Source organism: Podarcis vaucheri, assembly GCF_965113315.1.
Source record: "Podarcis vaucheri genome assembly, chromosome: 14".
Lineage (NCBI taxonomy): Eukaryota > Metazoa > Chordata > Lepidosauria > Squamata > Lacertidae > Podarcis > Podarcis vaucheri.
The window spans coordinates 24,455,732-24,480,008 of record NC_138752.1 but is presented as its reverse complement, the minus strand read 5'-3'; positions in this window follow the sequence as shown (position 1 = coordinate 24,480,008).

Here is a 24,277-nt window from a genome sequence, read left to right as displayed (position 1 = left end):
ATGAATCTAACCACGTCATTGCCTTAAACATTGCATCTCCAGTATTAATACGCATGAAACTCTGGGCAAAATCATTCAGCCACTTCCTAGCAGGAGGAGAAAACTCCCTGGATGTCAAACTATAAATAATCATAAAGGGTAAATAATAAAAAAGAGAGGTACAAGGGATACGGAGAGCAGGGAGGGAAAGGGACCCCCATAAGTGAGAAGTTTTAAATGAAAGGTGATGCACTGTGAACTTAACACACTGGCCCTTTAGCCTCTCTGTTAACAAGGTAATCTGATTGCCATTGATTTTCTTCACCTCCAGTACTAAGAAGGTGATGGAACGATGTCCACATAGATGTATTGAATCAGATACTAAACAAAGAGCAACATAAAGCACAATTATCGGCTCCCTGGCCTTCAGCTTGCTGATTATGACATTAGCAGGGAGACAAGGTCTGGGTGACATATATATATATATATATATATATATATATATATATATATATATATATATTACACACACACACATCAGGTGGTCTGCTTTTCAGGCCTGCCTGAAGCTTGAACACTATTTCATCTGGTTCTTTCTTGCACACTCCCCTGGTTTCTGTCACTAACAACAACAACAAAGTTTCCACCACTGCATTTTGCAGATAGACATTTGAATGTAATCTAATTAATTACTTTTATGACGCTTGCTGAGAAATTAGCATAATGGGGAGGAACCAGCTACCGGTGTAGAATTTTTCCCTTGGGTCAAGCAGAGAGCAGTGGGAGATATTGAAGTATTGGAGGGAAAGGATAGAGGGCTGCAAAGGGTTGTTTCCCCCCTCCCCCTTATGAAACTTAATTCTCTCTGATTTTGGTTATGCCTGTGTATGCATTGCAACACAAGCGATCCTCAATCTACTGTTCTTATAGAGAAGGGATGGGGAGAAACTGTGACCTTCCCGTTGTGGCTGGATTCCATCTCCCATCAGCCCCAGCCAGCATGGTCAGTGGTCTAGGATGATGGAAGCTGTTATAGTTTGTTTCAGGGACTTATTGCATGCCCGGTGGGCAGGGGCCTGCCACAAAAATGGTGGCCTAAAATGATGTTAAGTCTGGTTGTAGTCTGGTTAACACGGACACTGGCACCAGAGTCTGCAATAAACCCAGATGCCAACTTTGCTGCCACATACACCAGGACAACACCATTACTGGCCCCAACAACATCACACATACCATCTCGGGACTATTTAATTGCTCATCGTCTAACATTGTGTATGCCATCAAATGCCAACAGTGTCCTTCAGCTCTCTATATTGGACAAACAGGCCAAACCTTACGCCAAAGAATAAACGGACATAAATCTGACATCAAGAATCACAAAACAGAGAAACCAGTAGGAGAACACTTCAATCTCCCAGGACATTCTATACAAGATCTCAAAGTAGCTGTTTTACTACAAAGAAATTTCAGAAATAGACTGGAAAGAGAAGCTGCTGAATTGCAACTCATTACCAAACTTAAAACCATGGAGAGACCTTGTCTGAACAGAGACATTGGATTCTTATCTCATTATACATGACTAAGCCATTTCTCACCTTCTCACCCCTTGCCTGTAATAGGTCTTACAGTCGTTAAGCATCGTCAACAGGCTCATCTCAGCTATCTGCCAATCTCCCATTCCCACCACCCTTCTGAGTAATACCCCTCCCCACCTTCTCACTATATAGAAGGATCTGGCAACTTCTGTTTCAGTGTATCTGAAGAAGTGTGCATGCACACGAAAGCTCATACCAAGAACTAACTTAGTTGGTCTTTAAGGTGCTACTGGAAGGAATTTTTTTATTTTGACTATGGCAGGCCAACACGGCTACCTATCTGCTACAAGCATCCAGTAATCCTCCTGTCTGAGCTCAGTGGCAGCAGCATTGGCAGAAAAAAAATAGGAACATTCCAGGATCGAATCAGAAGCCGGGATGACTTTCGTAAATCTGGGACTGTCTGCAAAATTGGGACACTTGGAGGGTACGCTGTTGAGCTCGTGTTCTGAGGTTCCAATCTGGAGGTTGCTGGCTTTCTTCTTTCATGCTAGCATCTCAATTAAACAAAGCAGGGGGTGTTGATATTAAGGGGACATTTGCTTTCAACTCCTTTCCATGTTCATGGACAGCTTTGCTTTTCAGTAAATATTTCACTAGCATTCAGCAGCTTGCCTTGGGGGTCCATGCTTTCTGATCTGGAAAAAGCCCTGTGGGAGACTTACGTCATGCTGTCTCCCCTTGAGACAGCATTTAATTTATTTCTGGACACCTGGGGAGGCAGCAAAGAAGTGATTTGTATAATGATTTGTAGACACAAACATCCCTTGGTCATCTCAAAAGTAAGGTAGGCATGGAGACCTACCCAGGAGACCTTCACTCAGAGTTTTTCTCTTCTTTGATAATTTTTGAATGCAATTCCTTTTCTCCTTAATTGATGGAGAATGGTTGGGAAGAAATGCTAGAGTTAGAACTAGTCCCAGTGAAATTATAGCCCATTCCCCATCATCTTTATTTGTGAGATATTCAATGGTGAGATCTCTGCCTCTGTATTTTAATATTTCAGCAGCCATCCATGAGGTAGACCTAGCAAAATGCTATTAGATTGTGTTGACAACCGAAATGCACCAAGCAGTGCAACTTCCCTTCCTAACAACAGCATTTCTTTTCCTTTTCTTTTTTTATTGACCCTGCAGGTGTATAAACTGCAGCCACGGAGTTCTAGCTCTCGTCTGTCTTTATGCGCCAGGTAGCAAAAGTAATGACGCCTGGGATGTGATATTATTATTTTATGACATCAGAAAAAGGTATGACATTTTCTCAAGGGCAGCCCATATCCCCTGCCCTCCTCCATCTAGGCAGCCATCACTAATTGACTGTGAAAGTGGGGAACTCAGTGGTTTAAGATGATCTCCACTCTGAACTCCAGAATGGCTTGTGGATGGAAATCAGCTGAAGCAAAACAGCCGCTCAATTGCATTCTCGAAGAATAGAGCACCTGCCCAGACAAACTAGTAAACAGGCACGTCAGAGGCAAGCGATTGCTGTGTGCAACTGTTAGCATTATTATTGCCTTCAGGAGTCTGGGAGATGTAACCTTGGGGAACTGCTGGGCCTTGATTCCTGCCAAGGTTTAGGGGGAAGCGGAAAGCCAAAAAGGCTACAAGGCCATATTTACACCACATATTTAAAGCACAATGACAATTCAAACCGTCATGGCACCCCCAATGTATTATGGGAGCTGTTGTTTTGAAGGCTGCTGAGAGTTGTTAGGAGACCCCCATTCCCCTTACAGAGATTCAGTTTCCAGAGTGGCTTAATAACCAACCCATCTTCCCAGGAAACATTGAGAACTGTAGTTCTCGGAAGGGAATAGGCGTCTGCTAACAACTCTAAGCAGCTTTAACAAACTACACCTCACAGGATTCTTTGCTGGAAGCTATGACTGCTTAAAGTGCTATCATAGGACTTTATTGGATGGATTTCCCCCCTAAATTGATTTTTGAATTCTGACTTTATTGTTATTCACGTTTTATACTGTATTTCATGCTGTTTCTTGATGCATCAATTAAGTGTTTGAAATTTGTTGTTAGCCACCCTGAGCCCAGTTTTCTGAACCAGGAAGGACGGGGTATAAATAAAAAATATTATTATTTATTATTTAAATATATGGTGTCAATGTGGCCTAACTCTGTAGCCATCTGCACAGACTGGTTTACTCTGTCTGGTGAAGAAGCCTGACCCAGAATCATTTATAAAAGGACACAGTATCACACAGCCCATTTTGGTGTTTTGGTGTAAAGCTAAGGTTGAGGTCCTTAGGCCTGGGCCCCCATTTGGTCCTCCAGGCATCTCTATTTATCTGCTCCTCAGGATACCCTATCTTCTCAGGCCACACCCATCACTGAGCTTGCTTCAGATTTTCCTTCCGTGATTTTTTGTCTGGCTGCAATGTGCCCTTGAACTCTGACAGTGCCCCTTGCTTCTGTCTGTCTGTCCGTCTTGTATTTCTCTTCTTTGGAAAGAGCTGGAAGCAGTAGCACACACTAAATGCAGACAGCTCCAAGTCTCCAGTTCAGTCCTGACAGGAACTTTGTTGGGATACTTCTTTCAGTAGTCGGGAGAAATGGCCAGAGTACAGTAAAGAAGTGCTTTCTGCTTCAACGCAGCTGATTCTTCCCAGAATTAAACTCAGGGTCATTTAGTCTTTCAGCCTCCTTCAAGGACAGTACAGTTGGGCGGAGGCGGGGGGGGGGGGGAGTTGGCCGACCCACACGTAAATAAACATAGCTGTACAGGAAAGGGGAAACCCAGCCAGAGCTGAATATTTTCCCTTCCAAGATGTGTGTGTGTGTTTGTTTTATCACAATGACCTTTCAGAGAAAAGATGAAACCAGCCTCAGGTGAAAAAGAAATAGACACATTTCATCTACGGTTAGCCTTGGTGACCCTTGAACTCTGCTTTTCTCTCTGAACTGGTTTCCACGGACCATTTCTCCTCCCCACAAATAAGAGACCTTTTGGATCCAGACTGGAACTTAAATGAAAGCCCATTTTTGTTCTGTTGAAAATAAAAGTCACTCTCACTTAATATAATAACAATATTCATTTATTTATGTCCTAGGAGTCATTTTCATTTTTTTGTTCCTTTTTTCATTTTTGAAAAAAATCCAGATTAGCAGCAAAACCAGTTATAAGCACCTATTTAAAATGTGAGAAAAAATAATTTTAAAAAATGATAAACTAAAAACAGATTAAAACACATATCAACACTCTACATATCTGGGTAGGCTTGTTTGAAGAACAACAATACAATAATAATAACCAACAACAATAGCAATAGTAGTTTGTTGTTGTTGTTGTTGTTGAAAACTCTCTTGGTTAACAAAAACAATATCTTATTGGGGAAGATCAGTCATAGTCACACATTTTAAGAAGCTAAATTTTAAAATTCAAATCTACCTCAGTGATATATAGAGATATATGCTACACACACACACACACACACACACACACACACACACACACAACATTATCGTCTCATCGCTTCCTCAGCTATCTCTAACACAAGAGTCAAGGGGTTTTGGAGCACACACAAACACGAAAAGAGAGATTTCCGAGAGAGCAGGAGATTGGGCTGGGGTCATACGAAAGGGTAATTATTGTTAAATGTCAGGTTAACTCGGAAGGCCTCGGCTCATCCAACTGAGAACAGATTAGTCCAGATGGAGACATTTTCCACACGGTTCTGTCTAGCCAATCAGAGGCGGCTGGGATTAGCCAAATACCTTCTCTCATCTAGTTGCTCATAGAAAGGTCAGTTTCTGCTCATTTCTTTCCTTTTAAGATGCACTTTTTATTCTTTCTCTCCCCCACCCCCTTTTCATTTGTAGCAGCCATATACAGGAAAGCAGAACACTCTTATCTTCAAAATTAAATATTCAACTTTTTTTTTTTGCCGGGGTGGGGTGGGGTTGAGCACACTTTTTATTTTTTATTTTATTTATTTTTAGCATCAACTTCATTCATTTCCAAGAGGACTTCAAAAACACACACAAAGAAGAAGAAGACCTGAATACGAGTATCATTTCCCCCTTCCTTTTACTCAAATGGATATAATACAAATTTTATACTGTATAGGAAGCCGGCCCTGGATTTTAAGCATCAGGCATTTGTTGCTTTGTGAAATGATCCTCCCCCTTTATTGTTTTGTGAAACTTTTCAAAGAAGAGTAAATTCTGTAATTTGATTTTTGTTCATATATATATATATATATATATATATGCAGGTTTTGGTGTCTTCGGGTGTCTTCCCGTGTAAGAGTCTTACACGGGAAGACACCCGAAGACACCAAAACCTGCATTCCTGTACCCGTGAAAATCTACGAAAGCATATATATATATATATATATATATATATATATATATATATATATATGCATCCATTCAAAAATTACTGTTTATGTTCTCTCTCTGTGTGCGTGTGCGTATAAAAACACATAACCCAACTTAGAACAATAAGAAAAAGTTTAAAAAAGAAGAAGAAACCCTTTAAGTCAGCCCTGGAGTGCTATAAAAACTAATCGGTTTTTATATACAGCTCTTTTTCCCAGACAGCTTAAATAAGTACACACATAAAACCCAGCGATAAAATGAACAGGAGTGAAAGAAAAATCACACTGGAAACACCATCCGCCAAGATCACTCTTCAAAACCCCTAAACGTTTCCCTGAGTTCTGAATTATTACCGTGAGGACGAGAAGAATACTCCATTCCCTTCTTAAAGGGTTTTATTTTAGGCACTAGAAGAAAAAGAAACCTGTACAATTTCATGTGGGGTGTATGCAATAGTGCTGTGCTGATATTTTCTTCCATTTTTCTTTTCACCATTCTCCATCAATTATTTTTTTTTGGGGGGGGATGCATTCAAAAAGTTGTCACAGGAAAGATGGAAAATCAGTGAAATTCTCATAGGTGGAATGCCAGGTTTGCCCTCCCCCCCCCTTATTGTTGAGGCAACTGAGTCCCCCCCCCCTTTCACTCTGCAGATCACCACTCCAGTGGTCTGCATTCTGCAGCCTTCTTGGGTGCCCCTGGAAAAACCACGATGTCTTCAAATGCGCTTTCTTGTAGGGACGAGAAGGCAGGGAAGCCTGACTACCTTTAAAAAGTCAAAGGAAGAATTTCCCTTAGAAGCAAAAGCAGGGAGTACACCAATCTTGGGCATTTGGTAGCCATCTTTTCCATCTTCCAACATTTCAATTAAAGCACAGGGGGAGTTGTCATGAGGCAATTCCTCTCATAGTCCTTTTTTAAAAAAAAATAACAACACATATGGACAGCCATGGAGGCTGCAGAGCAGTAGAGAAATGTTTGAAGAAAGGGAAGGGGAAGGAAGGGAAGGAAATGACAACCACTGCCCACTGCCTCCTTTCCACAGGAAAGGAAGTGCCTTGCAACCGTGTCACTCTTCACTCACTGAGTGTCACCACCTACTGGAGTAAAGAATGAGATAGGTGCGGCTCATGCTAAGGTAGCCAACTTAAATCTGAGGTTTTACCAATTTCAAAAGCAGGTGATTAAATCCTCTGCCATCTCTTGTGCAAGAATAAAAAAATACTTGCACAAGGACAATAGTACGACGGTGGAACTATGAGGCTAGATTTCTTCTGTGGGACTGCATTCAGGAAGCACACCCATGATGATTATATATTGTTATTACTATATATTTATTTCTACCCCACCTTTGCCCCTGACAGGTACAGATAAAAAAAGAACAGTCAGAAACATAGGGAAAAACCCTCATTCATTAAAAAACAAGTAAACATCAATAGAACTAAATCTCTCTCAATAGATATAGATATAGATGATAGATCTAGATATAGATCTAGATATAGTATCTGATGTACCAGATTTAACTGTGCAAATGCACTCCTGACCACCACAGAGACCTCAGCATCCATGCTGGATCCAGGAGCATGCCCCAACTTTCAGCCCCTTGGAATGTAACCCCACCCAACACAAGCCGAATCCCTATTCCCTTCCGATTGAATCCCTTTTGCCTTCCGATTGACCTGGAGCCCCAATGAAGTTTCCATGCATACAAATGGACAGGAGAAAGTTGACTTTGTATCAGAAATATCCAGGTCGTAATATGACGTGGTCAAGGACTAGAACCTTCCCTGGTGTACTATCTAACTGTGCTGGTCCCGGGGGGAAGGTTACCATTGGCGTGGTCAAAGTCCGGTCCTGGGTCACGAGCCTGGAAACAGTTCACAAAGAGTGAGGCGGGGTCCGAAGCAGGAAGCCGGGCAGGGACGGGAACTCTGGAAGGACAGGTCTGGGTCTGGGCAGAAACAGATATTCAACAACGTTGCTTCCGCAACCTGGGACCGGGCTGACTGGCCTTTATCTTCTCTGAGGCCAGGGGCGGTCCTGGCCCCCAGGGGACCCGCCTCTCCTGGCCTTAAGGCGAGCACTCCTCCTGGGAGAAACCAGTTCCCTCCGCCTCTCTGCCCTGAGCCTCTGCAGCTCAGGAGAGGCTGGAGGGTTACTGGACCCAGGGGGAGACTCACCTTCCCCTGACAGGGCTGGCACTGTGTCCTCAATCACCTCTGGAGCCAGAGTGGAATCACCTGGTGCCTGCTCCTGAGGATCCGGCACAGGTGCAGGTGCTTCAGATCCAAGGCCCTGCCCCAGCTCAGCCGGCCCTGGAGGCGGGGACTCCTGTGCAGGCCGGGGTTCCTCCGGTTCAGCCTCTGAATCGGATTCCCAGGCCATCACACCAACTTACTTGCTTCCGACTGAAGTCCGTCTGAACCAGGGGCACCCACCCCCCTCAAATATTTTATGGGGGGGGTCCAAAGACCCCTTGGCCCCTAGGAGTTGGCTCCTATGGTGTGAACTACTTTTTTCTGTGTTTTCATGGCTTAGTTTGGTTCTTGAGGTGGTCAACCTGATATAGACTATAATTCTTCTAACTGCACCTCCAGTTGCATGGTATGGAGGAAGTGGAGAAAGATCCCCCCCCCTCCTCTTCTCATAATAGTAATAGTAGAACTCAGGGTCACCCAATGAATCTGAATGATTTAGAGCAGACACGAGAAAGTACTTCCCCCCCCCAATGCATAGGGTCTTTGCTCCCACAAGATGTAGAGGTGGCCACCAACATGAATGACATTAGAAAAAGATTAGATGAATTCATGATGGAGGATAAGGTTATCAATGGCAACGAACTCTGATGGCTATGTTTTTCTTCCACTGCTGGAATTTTTGAATTCCAGCTGCTGGGAATTGCAGGAGGGGAGAATGTTGTTACACTCAGGTCCTGCTTGTGGGCTTTCCAGAGACATCTAGGCTATCTGGACAAGATATCCAGCGTGGCTCATCGTATGTTGCAGTGCCAAGTCATATATAAACACACACACACAATTTCATGTGAAAAACAAACCTGGAACTCTGATACCCTTTTCTGTTTTCTTTAATATTCACTCAGGTTTGATAGAAAATATAGCTTTGTGGAGGACGTGTGGATTAGAGAAAATATCTATTGAATGCTGAGGGGAGGGGATGCTACAGGGTTATGAAAATAAGGTTGCAAAGGGGACAGCTGAACTATGTTTTGTTTTCCAAACCTCCCAAGTTGTAAAGTTGTTTGACCAAATTTAACATTAATTTATGGCCAAACTAATTTAATGAATGAAGCCTTTGAGCAACTGACCTTCCTCATGAAAATACTACTAATAAAAAATTATGGGTTCTGTTTGAATTCACATGAATCAGGAAACTGAATCTTCTCAGAAATGTATTTAGAAAAAGGCATCGTAAACTACTTTTTTAGGGGTGGCATGTGCAAAAATGCAATTGCTGAAATATGGGAACATTTGAATCTCTTGCAGGGCTGCTATATTTTAATCTGCCATAACTGCCATGGGAATCACTGCTGGGAACCTATCTAATTTGTACTTCCGGGGTGGGGGGGTGGGAATCCACACCACAAATGAGTCAAAACAGCTATACTTAAAATTTTGCACTCCTCCAAATTTTGCAATCCAGTTCTCCAGACAAACAATGTGGATAAAAATGTGTATTGGGGAAAACTGTGCATAAAAATGCAGACTTTTAAAGAGAGAAAAGAACATTTAAAAGTCCCTTGTATTATGCCTTATATGTTGCTTGCAAAAATGTGAATATTCAGAAAAATGGTGACACTTTTTTAAAAAAGGATTTCCTTTACAAAATTTTGACTGCTATGGAAACATTGCAAATTGAACTTGAGGCCTCTTCCACAGTATACAGTTAAAGGTGTTTCAGATGAAAAAATAGAGGGGATGCTCAACAAATTCATAGATGACACCAAAGTGGGAAGAGTAGCAAATACCACAGAAAATAGAGGCAGGATTCAAGATGACCTTAACAGCTTGGAGAACTAGGCCAACACTAACAAAATGAATTTCAGTAGGGGTAATTGTCAGGTCTGACGCACAAATATAGCATGGGGGAGACCTGGTTTGACAGCAGCACACATGAAAAAGCTCTAGGGGTCTGAGTAGACCATAAGCTTAACATGAGTGTGATGCAGGAACAAAAAAAAAAAAGCTAGTGCAATTATAGGCTGCATCAAGAGAAGCCTAGTGGCCAGATCAAGGGAAGCAGCAATACGTCTCTATTCTGCATTGGTCAGACACAAAATCACGTGGAGGTCTCTGGAAGGGCTCTCACGAGATCTTGTCACAAACTGGAAGCTGCATCCATGTGACCCAAGTAAGCAAGGATTCAGTGGGAGAAGCAAGTGGGGTGCATGTGCAGCACAGAACCTTCCCATTTTGCTGTAGGAGGCAAAATGGGTGGTCCACCCCTGTCAGGGTAAGAACGTAATAAGAACCCTACTGCATCAGAGCAAAAGGCCCATCTAGTCCAGTATCCTGTTCTCATAGTGGCCAAGCATATGCCCCCATGGGAAGCCTACAAGCAGGACCTATGTGCAAAATTCTGCATCCCACTTGCTGCTCCCAGTAACTGTAGTTGGTTCTAAAACAAAACTAATAAATCAGTGATTCGGTTATACAGTGGTACCTCGGATTTAGTACTTAATTCATTCCGGAGGTCCGTTCTTAACCTGAAACTGTTCTTAACCTGAAGCACCACTTTAGCTAATGGGGCCTCCTGCTGCTGCCCCGCCGGAGCACGATTTCTGTTCTCATCCTGAAGCAAAGTTCTTAACCCGAGGTACTATTTCTGGGTTAGTGGAGTCTGTAACCCGAAGCGTTTGTAACCTGAAGCATATGTAACCCGAGGTACAACTGTTTTCTTTTTTAATGCCAAAATTTAAGACCCAGAGTTACGGCTCACTCATGGAACCTGCCCTGTCTTTAAGAAGTGGAGATGAAAGCACTCAGATACTTTATAGGTAACTTTTGCCACCATCCTTCTCAAGAGACAGCAGGCAACTGCCATCCCTTTAACCAAAGCCTGTGTCATAAACCTTGTAATTTTCTGCTGTCATGCTCAGGCAATTTCAACACATTTAAATTAGAAAGGACTGTGCTAATTTTACTTCATAGCTGGGGTAATTGTTGTAAGATATAATTATCTCTCTCAGCCTTTTGAGATGGAAAAAAAGTGAATTGGGGGCTGGGGTGCAGGCGGAAGAGGGAGGAAGGAAGACACTTAGAGGGTCAAGCTGTTCTCTAGGTGTCCTAACCTCAGTTAGGACTCTTTGAGGTGTGGAAGCCACCTGAGAAACGTTTACTAGGCTTTCCAAAATGCTTGGGCTCCTTTCAAAATGTCTCTAATGCAAGGGTGGATAAACTTTTTCAGACCAAGGTCCACATTTCCTTGTGGACAACCTGGGGAGCGTAACAGTGTGGGGTGTGGCTACAGGGAATGTGGGTGTGGTCAAAGGCAAAAGTGGGAGAAAGAATTGAGCTGACTCTTACCTTCGTACAGAAGACTTCATTCCAGCCAAGCAAGATTCAGAATTTTACACACACACACACACACACACACACACACACACACACACCCCTCTAACCTCCATCCTGTTAAACATTAGGCATTTTCACAGTTCAGTGACACATTCAAACCAGTTGAAGGCACTCAGTGATGGTGAAGAGAAGGGTCAGTGTTAGGTGTGGCCTGCAAAGGGTGTGTGGCTAGCACACCCTTTGCTCAAAGAGGAACCTACTAGATCACTTTTTCCAGAAGCAAAATCTGCTAATGCCCTAGAGACGTGGGGAAGTTTTCCCTAGAGAAATTTTCACCGCTGCTCTTGATTGAGTGCCAGAGTTTCTGACAAACAGACTGAGTGATAGGAACCATATCAGCTATAGTAAGCCTGTCTCTATAGGAGGGATAGCTCACATGTGATCCTCTGAATGCTGTTGGACTCCAACTCCCATGCATCCCAAGCAGCATGGTATATGGTCAAAGATGATGGGAGCTGCAGTCCGAAAGTATTTGGTGGGCCATGACTTAGCCTCCCCTGGTCTATAGGAAACTAAGTGGAATATATAATTGCTTACTGGTTGGATATGTTGATTTGGGTCTGACAGATATTGTGCAGCAAGTAGGAATCTGTTCCCTCAATGTTGGGTTAATGTGCTCAGTATAGCACCTCTGTGGGATCCATAGTGTGGAGCTTATTGCTTCTCAGCTATGTTGGGTAACAAAAACAGCATTAAGAAAAACCCAAACTGATGTGATGCATTTCCAGCAGCTAGATAGTACAGTGACTTATATCTGCGACCACCCATAGATGTCAGCCCATGGATCATATTAACAGGCATATTTACTGTCTTCTATCTCAGGTCTCCCCAATGCCCAGATAAGAGCAGAAAGAGACAACAAAGTTATTTGACCACCCGGTCACTCCCTCCAGTGCCTGACCTGATTTGTTTGGGAGATAAGAAGGGAGAGAACATGTCAGGAATGCTTTTATTTCCCATATGAACTTTGCAAAGCAGCTGATAATCCTCTCATCCTTGGATATGAAATAACAGAGTTGTCTCATGCTGGAGACGTGGGAGAGAAGTAGACCAAGACATTTTGGTGCCCATTGTGAAGATTGTGCCCCCAACATTCCATGTACAAAAAATGGCAATAGGCTAGTTCCAGGGGTGCAGGAGAGGCCATGTGGCATACACAGGTCTGTTCTCCATCAAAAAGGTAAAGCCAAGAAGGTACTCAGGAGGAAGACCCAGCATCTGCCACCTGAAGCTGTTGCGTTGCCTCCTTGCTGCGAATAGCTGAGGGGGAGGTCTGTAGCTCAGCAGTAGATCATCTGCTCTGCATGCAGAAGGTTAATATCTGGCCTTGACAGGTAGGGCCGGGGAGCAAATACAGGTTAAAAATAACAATAATATATGCCAAACAACCAAAACGGCAGAGGGGAAAAAACAAATCATCAATTGCACAAATGCACAATGTATAATGTACCAAAGAGCCCCCACCAATTTCTAAAGGAAAGAAGACAAAGCATGTAAAAGTACTTTAAAAGGTAAAGGTACCCCTGCCCGTACAGGCCAGTCTTGACAGACTCTGGGGTTGTGCGCTCATCTCACTCTATAGGCCGGGAGCCAGCGCTGTCCGCAGACACTTCTGGGTCACGTGACCAGCATGATGAAGCTGCTCTGGAAACACCGTTTACCTTCCTGCTAGTAAGCGGTCCCTATTTATCTACTTGCACCCGGGGGTGCTTTCGAACTGCTAGGTTGGCAGGTGCTGGGACCGAGCAACGGGAGCGCACCCCGCCACGGGGATTCAAACCACCGACCATGCGATCGGCAAGTCCTAGGCGCTGAGGTTTTACCCACAGCGCCACCCACGTCCCTAATACTTTAAGTACTTTAGTTGGCATTAATTGTGTGCTGTATTGTGTGTTTTGTTCATCCAGTTTTGGATGGCCCTGAGTTCTAGAATTAGGAGAAGGGGCAAAAGGTTTCAGGATTATGCTCCTGGGTTATGCTTTGGCTACTTTTCTTAGGTGACTTAATGGAGTGTGTAGGGAACCTCAGGCCCAGAAGCCTAATAGGTTTACTCTGAGTAGAATTAATATTGGCTACAACCCATAGTTTGTCCTCACTATTAATTTAAGAATATAAGAAGGGAACGCTGAACAGGGTCAATGGTCCATGTAGTCCAGCATCGTATTTGCATATTGGCCTCTGGGAAGTACAAAAGCAGTGAGTGCAACAGCTTCATACACACTTGTGATTCCCAGCAACAGACATTCACAACTTTCTTTGACAGTAGAAGCAGAACATAGGCATCATGGCTAGTAGCTCTTCAGTCCTCTTTTAAAGTCACCCAGGCTGGTGGGAGTGAATTCAATGGTGTAACTTTGCACTGCATGAAGAAGTACTTTCATTTGTTTGCCCTGAATCTTCCAACATTCAGCTTCATTGGATGTCCCTGAGTTCTAGTCTTGAGAGATGGAGAAAAACATTTATCCACAGTTTGCTCACCGTGCAGGGATGCTTACATGTCTCCAGGGCTGGATTTAGATGAAGAGAGGCCCTAGGCTATTCCACTTGTGAGGCCCCTCCCCATCTCCCACCCTCACAACTAGAAGAAGATGGAAGAGTGTTATAATCAAAATTGAGTGAAGCCAAGGATGATGATGGATATTTAAAATTCTACAATTCACAAATTCTCCTCTAAAGGACATAAAATATTATTGTTAAATACCATGGTGATTTAAAAAAATGCATAAAATTAACACGGCGATGGGCAGGCCACAGGCCTGGGCAGGCAGGTTTGTCCTCTTATATACCTGCTGGGATTGACAAAGCATCTGACCCTCACCTGAATCTCATAGCTTTCCTGTAGCTGCCTCTGATTAGTTATCAATAGTTATCATTTAACTACTGGGGAAAATAATTAGCATCACACGTCATGTGCATTGAAGTTGCTGAACCAATCAATCAACTAGAAGGATTACTGTTAATAGCACCAGTTTTCCTATAACTTGATATTGCTGGATAGTTTTGATGAACTGCAAAAACATTTTTAGTTTGCTTTCTGTTGCCACCTTGGAACTTTTCTTTATTTGTGCCACTTTGTTTTGTACGAATCCTTGCAAATGAAGGAAAACAACTTTTCTGCTTGTATATGTTGATAATATAAGTTTGGTTACTAATGACAAACAAGATTGTACAAAAACAAGATTGGGTGCAGGCATGGCCAGGACATAGGCGTCCTGACTGTGACAAAGGTAACCTGTGTGCTTGCTTGCTTGCTTGCTTGAGTAACAGCTATTGGGAACTTAAAGGTGCCTGCTCTCCCTTCTTATGGTCTTTGTACTGGATCTGGAGACTCCAATAGAGAACATTCCATGTCAAGAAGGAGGGCAAGTAGGCACTCTATCAAATGACAGGGCAGGAGCTACACGGAGCAGGGCCTTTTCACTGGTGGTGCCCATTGTATGCCTTGCTCTTCCCAGACCTGCTCTGTTTTGGCCTGCATTTTGGAGCTTTATAATTTAGGAAGACTTTGGAAGAACTGGTTGACAAGTCTTATCAGTTGCTGATGTATGAGCGGATTTTATTTGCTGCTATTCTGGGCTTCTGGTGCACCAGGGTTTACACCAGCATAATAGAGTTGGCCAGGATGCCAAAAAGGATACAATTTATGAGCTTTCTCCATTATCTGCACAGCAGGGGGAGTTCAGTCAACAGTGCAAAGGCTGAGCTGAAGCTTTCCCTGCTGGTTACCTGCTTTCAGCAATAGGGGTCGCTGTTTGGTAGAACCCAATTAGTTAGCTGTCAGATTCTAGAGCTCCCTATTGGTGGCTCTTAGGTAATTCACAAAATACAGAGTCCATTCATAAAACACAGTGTTCATTCATAAAGCAGTAACATAAATCTTCATTGCTACATATTGGGTGTATATTTCAGCAATTGACCGTACAAGTTTATGGCCATGCTGTAGTGTAGTCCTTATGTGACTATGAATAAAAGGTGGCTGGTCTCATTGTCTCGGGGTTTGGAGGGGGAGAGGTGACAAAACTGATTTCCAATAAGTGCCCCACTTTATTTCCATAACAAGTCCTTGAGTCTGTACTCTGGATGGTGACACCAGGGACCTAGAAGGTGCAGGGCTTGTCAGTCCAGTCCCTGCACAGTCTCATCAGGGCTGACCTTAAGGCAATTGGAGCAATTGGGCCAAACTGGGCCCAGCGGGCCGCTCCTAATGGGGCCCCTGCACCAGGGCAATCTAGATGGATTTTATTTATATCTATAAGATTTTGCAGACTTTGGCTGTGAACTGGGGCCCTACCAAAAAAAAAAAAATTCAAGTTGCACCCCACTGCTTCAAATTGGGCCCCACTGGCTAGCCCTGAGTCTCATAGTTGCTGGGCTTGAGTTGCCCTGCTTTGCATGAAGACTTGGGTTTACAATTTTGGGAGAGGGGAGACAGCGGCACTGGGGAGCGGGCAGGCTGGTGAGGCCCCCTAGATTTAGAGGCCCAAGTTGTCCTGCCCTCACATGAAATATTGGGTTTGCAATTTTGGGAGAGGGGAGACTGCGGCACTGGGGAGAGGGCAGCCTGCTGAGGCCCCCTAGACTTAGAGGCCCAAGTTGCCCTGCCCTTGCATGAAGTCTTGGGTTTGCAATTTGGGAGGGGGAGACTGCCCCTGGGGAGTGGGAGGGCTGGCAAGGCCCCCTACATTTAGAGGCCCTAGGCTTCAGCCTATACATAAATCCAGCATTGCATGTCTCCTTCAAATTGCCTTTCTTCTCAGTTTCCAATCAGTTTACAGCCATAGTGTCCAAACATGATGATTAGCTTTGACAAGGCAAAGCTTATTAAGGGTTTCTGCCTTTGCTAGGAGGGGCTGAAGGAAGATAGTAGCTTGGAATACCTTTGCAGAATGGAGTTATCATTATGCTCTCTCCTCAGTGTCTTTGAGGGAAAATAATGAGGGACATTGTGCATCTTTAAAACATGAACAGCCCAGCCCACTCAAGCACCCAACCCATTACTCTTTGGACATACTGTTTGACCATGAGGATTAAAATTTGTTTCGGAGAGGAGGAGAGCAGACAGATGAAGATTTATGGGCCTTTATGCATACAGGTAGAGCATTCACCGATAATGTAAAAATCCGGGGGGGGGGGTGACTATCCGGGGTGTGTGTGTGACTTTCCATCCTACACAGAAACACAGGATGTGAAGGGGGTTTGCATTGCAAAGATTCCACACAATGTATGGCCATGTAGCATGATACATGTTTATAAAGAGTATGACATAAGTTTATCAAGTGGATAGAGAAAAGTTTGTCTCCCTCTCTTATACTAGTGAGTCATTAAGGGTACAGTAAGCCAAGTGAAGTTTATGCATGTGTGAATGAAACCTTGTTAACTTGCAGATAAATTTCTGTCCATTGATCCCAATGGGGGGAAAATATTGCTTTTAATGTGAAGCACCTGTATAGTTCTTGTGCAACAATTGATTTATGATGGCTCCTTCCCATGTCAGTTTGTCACTTGATGCTCGAGTCATCAAGAGGTGGACCTGCACGTGCAAACATTCCCTTTATGGAACATGTTCCTGTGTTTTACTATGGTTTTGTGGTTCTGGTCATGGCTTTATTATAGTATGATAGGTTTGTGGGGGGTTTTAAAATTCTCATGGAAATTCATAAGCATCTCAGTGCAAATTTCTTCTGATTTCTGTGCAGTTTTGATCAGCATGCACATGTTTGTAAGCAATGTCCCCATATTTAATACATTTCTTTATGTTATTTATGCTCATTTATTCATTTGTACATACCCTTCCATGTAACAGATGCATCTTTGCAAACATTGGTTGGATGGAGAATTGCATCGCAAAATTCAGAGACTTGCAAATTTTGAAGGATGGCTGCATTTCGGTTCTCATTTTGTTTGGGAAAGTGCGAACTTCATAAGCTCACCTTTACGTGTCAGTGGAATTCAATTTATTCCCCCTTCCCTTCCCCACCCCCATTCTCAACTCTCCCAAATACACACACATTAAAACAACCTCCCCCCCCCCATAAGTCTTAATCGGGTCTTTCCAGAAAAACACTTGAACTACACCGAGGTGGCAGTCTTTCTCTGGTTATCGACTGTTTATTCAAAAGTTACTTTTGCGGCGCGAGAGACCATCAAGAAGACCACCTATGGATTGCCTTCCCTGCCTCGAGATGCTTATGATCTATCAAGCATAGGAAGCAAAATCGCATGAGAGTAATAGCTTGCCCTTTGGCCCAGCAGGGAGAAGCCTCACCGTCGGCGGGAGCCAGATAATGCCTTTTCCCTCCACCTTGCCGAGGGATGCCTTCTCCCGGGTTCAGGCGAGGCATCTGAATAAATTATCCTCTGCCGATTAAGCCATCGGAAGGGCGCTCCCCTTCTCCCAGGCTCCCTGCTTGGATTTAACCTCAAAGGGGTTAACTTCATAAAACCATGGCTCTTTATTCCAGCCTGTGATTTCCCATCATACTTTAGGGCCAGCCAACCGTCCCTTCATTGATGGCACCTTTTGCCTTCACAATACAGCCAATTTGTTAGAATTCTTCACAGGTCAGGGGCTGCATGAAGCTGCGCTGGCCTTAGCGATGGCCACCAGAAAATGAAGCTGTATTCGCTTGGCAAATTATACGTCAGCCGCACTTTATGGGCTTTAAGCCCCTTCCTTTTCCCCTCCCTCCTTTTATCCTCTTTCCCCCCTTCCCTCTCTCTCTCTCTCTCTCTCTCTCTCTCTCTCTTTCTTTTTTAAAAAAATGTGAGATGCATGTATGTGAGCTATTGTCACATATCCAGTTAATGCAGGTTAATAGATTGGTTCCACTGACATGGATCATAATGAACAGTAAATTGTTTTATCTCTTAAGTCTTATTTGGTCAGCCAAGAAAACATATGAGGTAATATGGCTTGGGCTAAATGGACCGTATAATAGATCTCTCTCTAAAGAAAAAGGACAGGGGTGACAGCGTCTCCTATGATTAATGAAAATAATAATGGTCCTGAAATTGAAATTTTTCTAATTTTTTTCCCCTTCCCCTTCTCTCTTGGCTGCCACCAAAAACTTCAGTCGGCAGATGATTTGTAGACTGCAAGCGTCTCTGACGTCCTCCGTGGCTTTCTAATATGAATTTAGGAAGTGGGATGGGGGGGGGGGAGATGATATGGATTTCTGAGTGCTGAAATTGACATCAAGGGAAGATGCAGGTGCAAGTGTCGGAAGCTTTTTAAGAAACAAGCTGCCTTGGACCGAGTCGGATTATTGGTCCATCTTGTAGTGTTGAAGACCATCTCCTTTGCATGCAGAAGGCCCCAAGTTCAATGCACACCATCTCCAGGGTAGGGCTGGGAGTCTCTCCTCTCTGAAACCCCAGAGAGCTGCTGCCAATAACTGTGGACAATATTTGGCTAAATGAACACATGGGCTGACTCAGTAGAAGGCAGCTTCCTTCAAATAAAAGAAAGCCCTCCTTCATGCAGCACATAGTTAAACTGTGGAACTCACTGCCACAGAGTCTTTGGTCCTCTTTAATAGTTTCCCCACAAGCACCTGGGTGGCCACTGTAAGAACAGGATGCTGGACTAGATAAGCTATTGGTCTGATCCACCAGGTTCTCATACGATATACTGAATCGGATTATTGCTTCAACTAGCACAGTATTGGAGCTTCCTATGTTATCAGGTCTTCATTCAGAACTGGAATCTTGGGAAGGACCATAGCTCAGTAGCAGACCATCATCTTTTGCATTAAGATGATGGTTCAACCCCCATCATCTCCAGGTAGGACTGGGAATGTCTCCCACCTAAACCCCCAAAGAACCACTGCTAGTCAGTGAAGATAATTCTGGACTAGATGGGCTATGGTCTGATTCAGTAGATGGCAGCTTCCTATGTTCCAGTGTTGCCTGACAGATCTCCTGGGTTTTAGACAAATGCCCCTCCCAGAACTACCTGGAGATGCTGGAGATCAAACCTGGGGCCTTCTGCATGGAAAACAGATTATCTATCACTAAATTAGAAACGACTACACAGCCATGAGATGGGACTCACCCCCACAATGTCTGCTTCCAGAGTGGTGTGCAGAATTTTGCACTGATGAAATCCCAAAACTCTTTGATGGAAACCCATCATGGAAAGCAGGTACACCCATGACTCCTGCAACTCTAGTTGACCATTATTTAATGCTAGAGGGTGTTCTATGAAATGTGTGTAGGGAGTCCCTGGGGCATAGCTGTGTAAGGTAAAAAGATAAAGGATCCCTGGATGGTTAAGTCCAGTCAAAGGCAACTATGGGGTTGAGGTGCTCATCTCGCTTTTAGGCCTAGGGAGCCAGCGATTGTCCACAGGCAGCTTTCCAGGTCATGTGGCCAGCATGACTAAATGGCTTCTGGCGCAATGAAACACCATGATGGAAACCAGAGCGCATGAAAACACCGTTTACCTTCCTGCCACAGCGGTACCTATTTATCAATTTGCACTGGTGTGCTTTCGAACTGCAAGGTTGGCAGGAGCTGGGACAGAGCAATGAGAGCTCACCGCGGATTCAAACCACCAGCCTTCTGATTGGCAAGCCCAAGAGGCTCAAGGGTTTATACCACAGTGCTGCCCGCATCCCACAGCTGTGTATGAACAGGAGGCAGCTCCTGAGAGGACCATTCTTACCGGAAAATGCAAGTCCCTGCCTCGCCACTGACTGCTAGTCACAATGGCTATGGACTACCTCCACTGTCAGAGGCAGTATACTCCTCTGCCACTTGCAGGTATCTACCATAGGCATCTGGTTGGTCTCTGGCAAAACAGGATATTGGACTAGATGGGTCTTTGTTCTGGTCCAGCAGAGCTCTTCTTATGTACCACAGCAACTTCCATAGAGAAGGCTACTTTAAGACATATGAAACTGACTAATACTAAATTGCATCATTGGTTCGCCTAGCTCAGGATGGTCTCAGAATAGCAGTTGCTGAAGGTCACAAATGATGGAGAGGGGTGCTGTGCTCATGGCCTCCATTTCCTAGAGGCATCTGGTAGGCCAGTGTGAAAACAGGGTGCTCAACTAGATGGGCATTTGGATTGATCCAGTAGGGCTCTTCTTCTGTTCTTACTGAATGGGTGACAAATGTATATGAATTAGGAATGGACTGAGTGTGTTTATTCCAGAGCTTTTATACCTCACCCTTCCTCCAGATCAGAGCACAGGGTGGTGTACAATATGGAGTACAACACAAACAGTAATATAAAACCAAAAAACAAAGCAGAATAAAGCCTCACATCCACTGTAAAAACAGCAACACTAGCTCTAAACACTCACGGTTGGTGTTATGAATTCTCAGTAGAGAGTCTCAGTTAACATTCTGGCAACTGCATTTACTCGCTTTGTCTTTCCCAAACACTCTTCAAAGACATATTCACTACACTGCAGGAATCTGCCAGAGTAAGGACGGGCAAGCTGTGGATCTCTAAATCAGAGCTTTCCAAACTGTGCATTGTGACACATTAGTGTGTCGGCTGCAGTGTGTAGGTGTGTCGCGTGAATGCTCCCCGCGCTCCTCCTGGGGCTGGAAAGGGGTTAGTTTAACCTCCAGTTTGCTAGTAAATCTGAATGACTGTGTTGCAAAATGATGCATGTCTAAAAAGTGTATCACCAACATGAAAAGTTTGGAAAGCTCTGCTCTAGATGTTGTTGTACTCCAGCTCTCACCAGACCCATCCAGGGTGACCAATGGGCATGAATGATGGGAGCTGGAGTCCAACAGGAAGACTGCAAGTTCCCCATGACATTAATGGAGGAAAGATACTACTGTGGTCAGACCAGGGCTTGGAAAGTTCATAGTAAAATAGAATTAGCACCAGTTCACCCCATCCAAAAAGAAACCAGCTCCATTCCAGTTCAATTCACAAATTATTCACATGGTTCTAAGCAGTATTTTTTCAGCCTTCAGAATTTTACAAGCTGCTTTGCCAAAGTGTAATGTGAAGAATTGTTTTGCTCATTTCCCCCAACAATTATGATATTTAAACTTAGGCAGCAACACTTTTCAGATAGTTAAGAATGGTTAATGCAATGTCCACATTCAAACATGAAGAGTGTGTGTGTGTGTGTGTGTGTGTGTGTGTGTGTAAGGAATTGAATTAAATATCACTCAGAGTTCCTTTCAGGTGCAGCTGAAAGGTTTTTGAATTAATTCAGTGAATTAATTAAGCTGAATTAGTCCATTCTAAGCACTGAGTCAGAGCATCTCCCTAGCACTGCTGTCATCCCCAGCCTCTCCTGACTTTAGAGCTTAGACAAAGTTAGTTTCTTGCCAGACTTCCAGCTTTCCCTTCCCTCACAGAAACCAAACTGCAAGCTGTTTTACTCCTTGAGCAACTGAAATTTCATGTCTTTGCACCAACTGATCAAATCAGTGTTAATATGCTTTGCCATCATGGCGGTTATATGACACAAATTGTCAACTTCCTCACCCTGATAAGATTATTTCAAAGGAGGGGGGGGAGGACTCAGAAAGTGTGTAAAAGTTTGAGAGTGACCAAAATGGTGCACAGAACAGGATTTACACTCCAGATGGAGGATGCATGAAATTTGTTTGTCTTTCCCTACAGACATGTAGTGGGAGTTGGGACACAGCAGACCCTTCTTCTCTTGCCCTGTGATCTAATCTCCCCATCTTGCAATCGGTTGTGCCTTTGTAGAGTTTTACGGTGGCTGTCAACAAACAATCAGGCGAGATGTTGGGCTGCGATGGATTAGCATCCAGCTCTGCCGTTTGGCTATAAGCATCTGGGTCAATCCTGGGAGCAGGAAACGGCCTCTGCAATAAAAGGAGGGGTGAGGAGGAGGAAAGGAAAATAACAGCAATCCTCTCTGAACTTCAAGGATCTGGGAAAAACCCAAACTGGAGGCTCAACTTCATAAATATCCCTAATCTCTGGTTTTAAAAGCCAGAATTGTTTATGATTCATGGCATTTGATGACATTTAACAGCATGCAACCCATTACAGCCCCTTAAGTCATTACATGACAGGGCCGCAAATGTCATTGGGTGACAAGACAACAAGCCAGGTTATTGGTGGGGCAGGTTCAGTTTGGATTAGTTCAGGCTTCTGACAGATGTAGGGTTTAGTGGCAGACGGAACCAAATTTCTGCCTCTTTGACTTATCTCCCTAGCAAATCAGTCTGATTCTAATACACACACATCCTGAAAAAAACAGAACTTCCATATTCACTGCAGGATTTGACTTTAATCCTTTCCTTAACAAGCTCACATTTGATACAAGTATTTCCATGTATCTGAGATATACATGTGGGGTGGGGGAGATTAGTCCTTGTTTCTAGAATGGGACTAGGGCCCCATTTGCATGAGGCACTTAAAGCAGTATCATACCATATTAAACAGTCACGGCTTTATAAGAACGTGAGAAGAGCCTGCTGGATCAGACCCATGGTGAGAGCCAGTGTGGTGTAGTGGTTAAGAGTGGTGGACTCGTAATCTGGTGAACCGGGTTCGTGTCCCTGCTCCTCCACATGCAGCTGCTGAGTGACCTTGGGCCAGTCACACTTCTCTGAAGTCTCTCAGCCTCACTCACCTCACAGAGTGTTTGTTGTAGGGGAAGAAGGGAAAGGAGATTGTTAGCCGCTTTGAGACTCCTTAGGGTAGTGATAAAGCGGGATATCAAATCCAAACTCCTCCTCCTCCTCCTCTTCTTCTTCCAGCATCCTGTTCTCACAGTGGCCACCAGATGCCTATGGAAAACTCTCAAGCACGACCTAAGCATAAGAGCATTCTCCCCTCCTACAGTTTCCAGCAACCCAGTATTCAGAAGAATTGCTGCCTCCAAACATGGTGGTACAGCATTCCTCCAAAGAATTCTGGGAACTATAGTTTCTTAAGGGTGCTGAGAGTTGTTAGGAGACCCCCTAGTCCCCTCACAGAGGTAAAATGCTTTGGGAATTACAACTCTAGGAAATTTAGCTCCTTTTCCCCACAGGTCACACCTGTCATCAGCCGGCTTCACGCCCAAATATGTCTGCATTGGTGGAATATTTAATTGAACACTGTTAATGCCTTTTGTTTCACTGGATAGAGGATGGAGAAGTCTCTCTCTCTCTCTCTCTCTCTCTCTCTCTCTCTCTCTCTGTGTGTGTGTAGAAGCTAGCCAACAACACAAGGCAAAATTCATGTAAGTTGCTCTGCACACTTTTTATTTTGTCCAGCCTTGCACACCACTGGTTCGTGGTGGAAATGCAGCGCTCAGGGCGAAAAAATCTCCCACACCTGCTCTATATGAACTTCTAGAAACGTCTGGAGGACTGCATTTGAATCATGGTGCAGGCCAGATCTACACTTCGTAATCCACTTGCTTTTCTTCAAAACTGCTCCCATTTATCAGCAGCCACAGTTGGTAAGCTGTGAAGAGCAATTTACAGACAATTCACACAATTATCTTTCTTTTCCCATCCCTTCACACATAGGAGTCAACACAACTTGACCTTCTCAGCCACATTGGCGCATCTTGAACCAGTGTTATGAAGGTCTCCGTCTGTTGGCCCTTTTCAAGCTGGCCTGCCCTTGAAATGCCATACGGAAAATATTGCCTTAGAAGGATGTGAACAGAGAATCACAATGGCTAAAACACAATGCCGCATTTAATCTTAGCGACATTGAGTCTTGTCCATTTTCCTCCCCCCAGAAAGAAGCATTCCTTGATAATTAGTTTATTTATTTTGGCACTGCTAAAACTGTGTTTTCAAGTTCATGCAGATGCTGAGGACATAG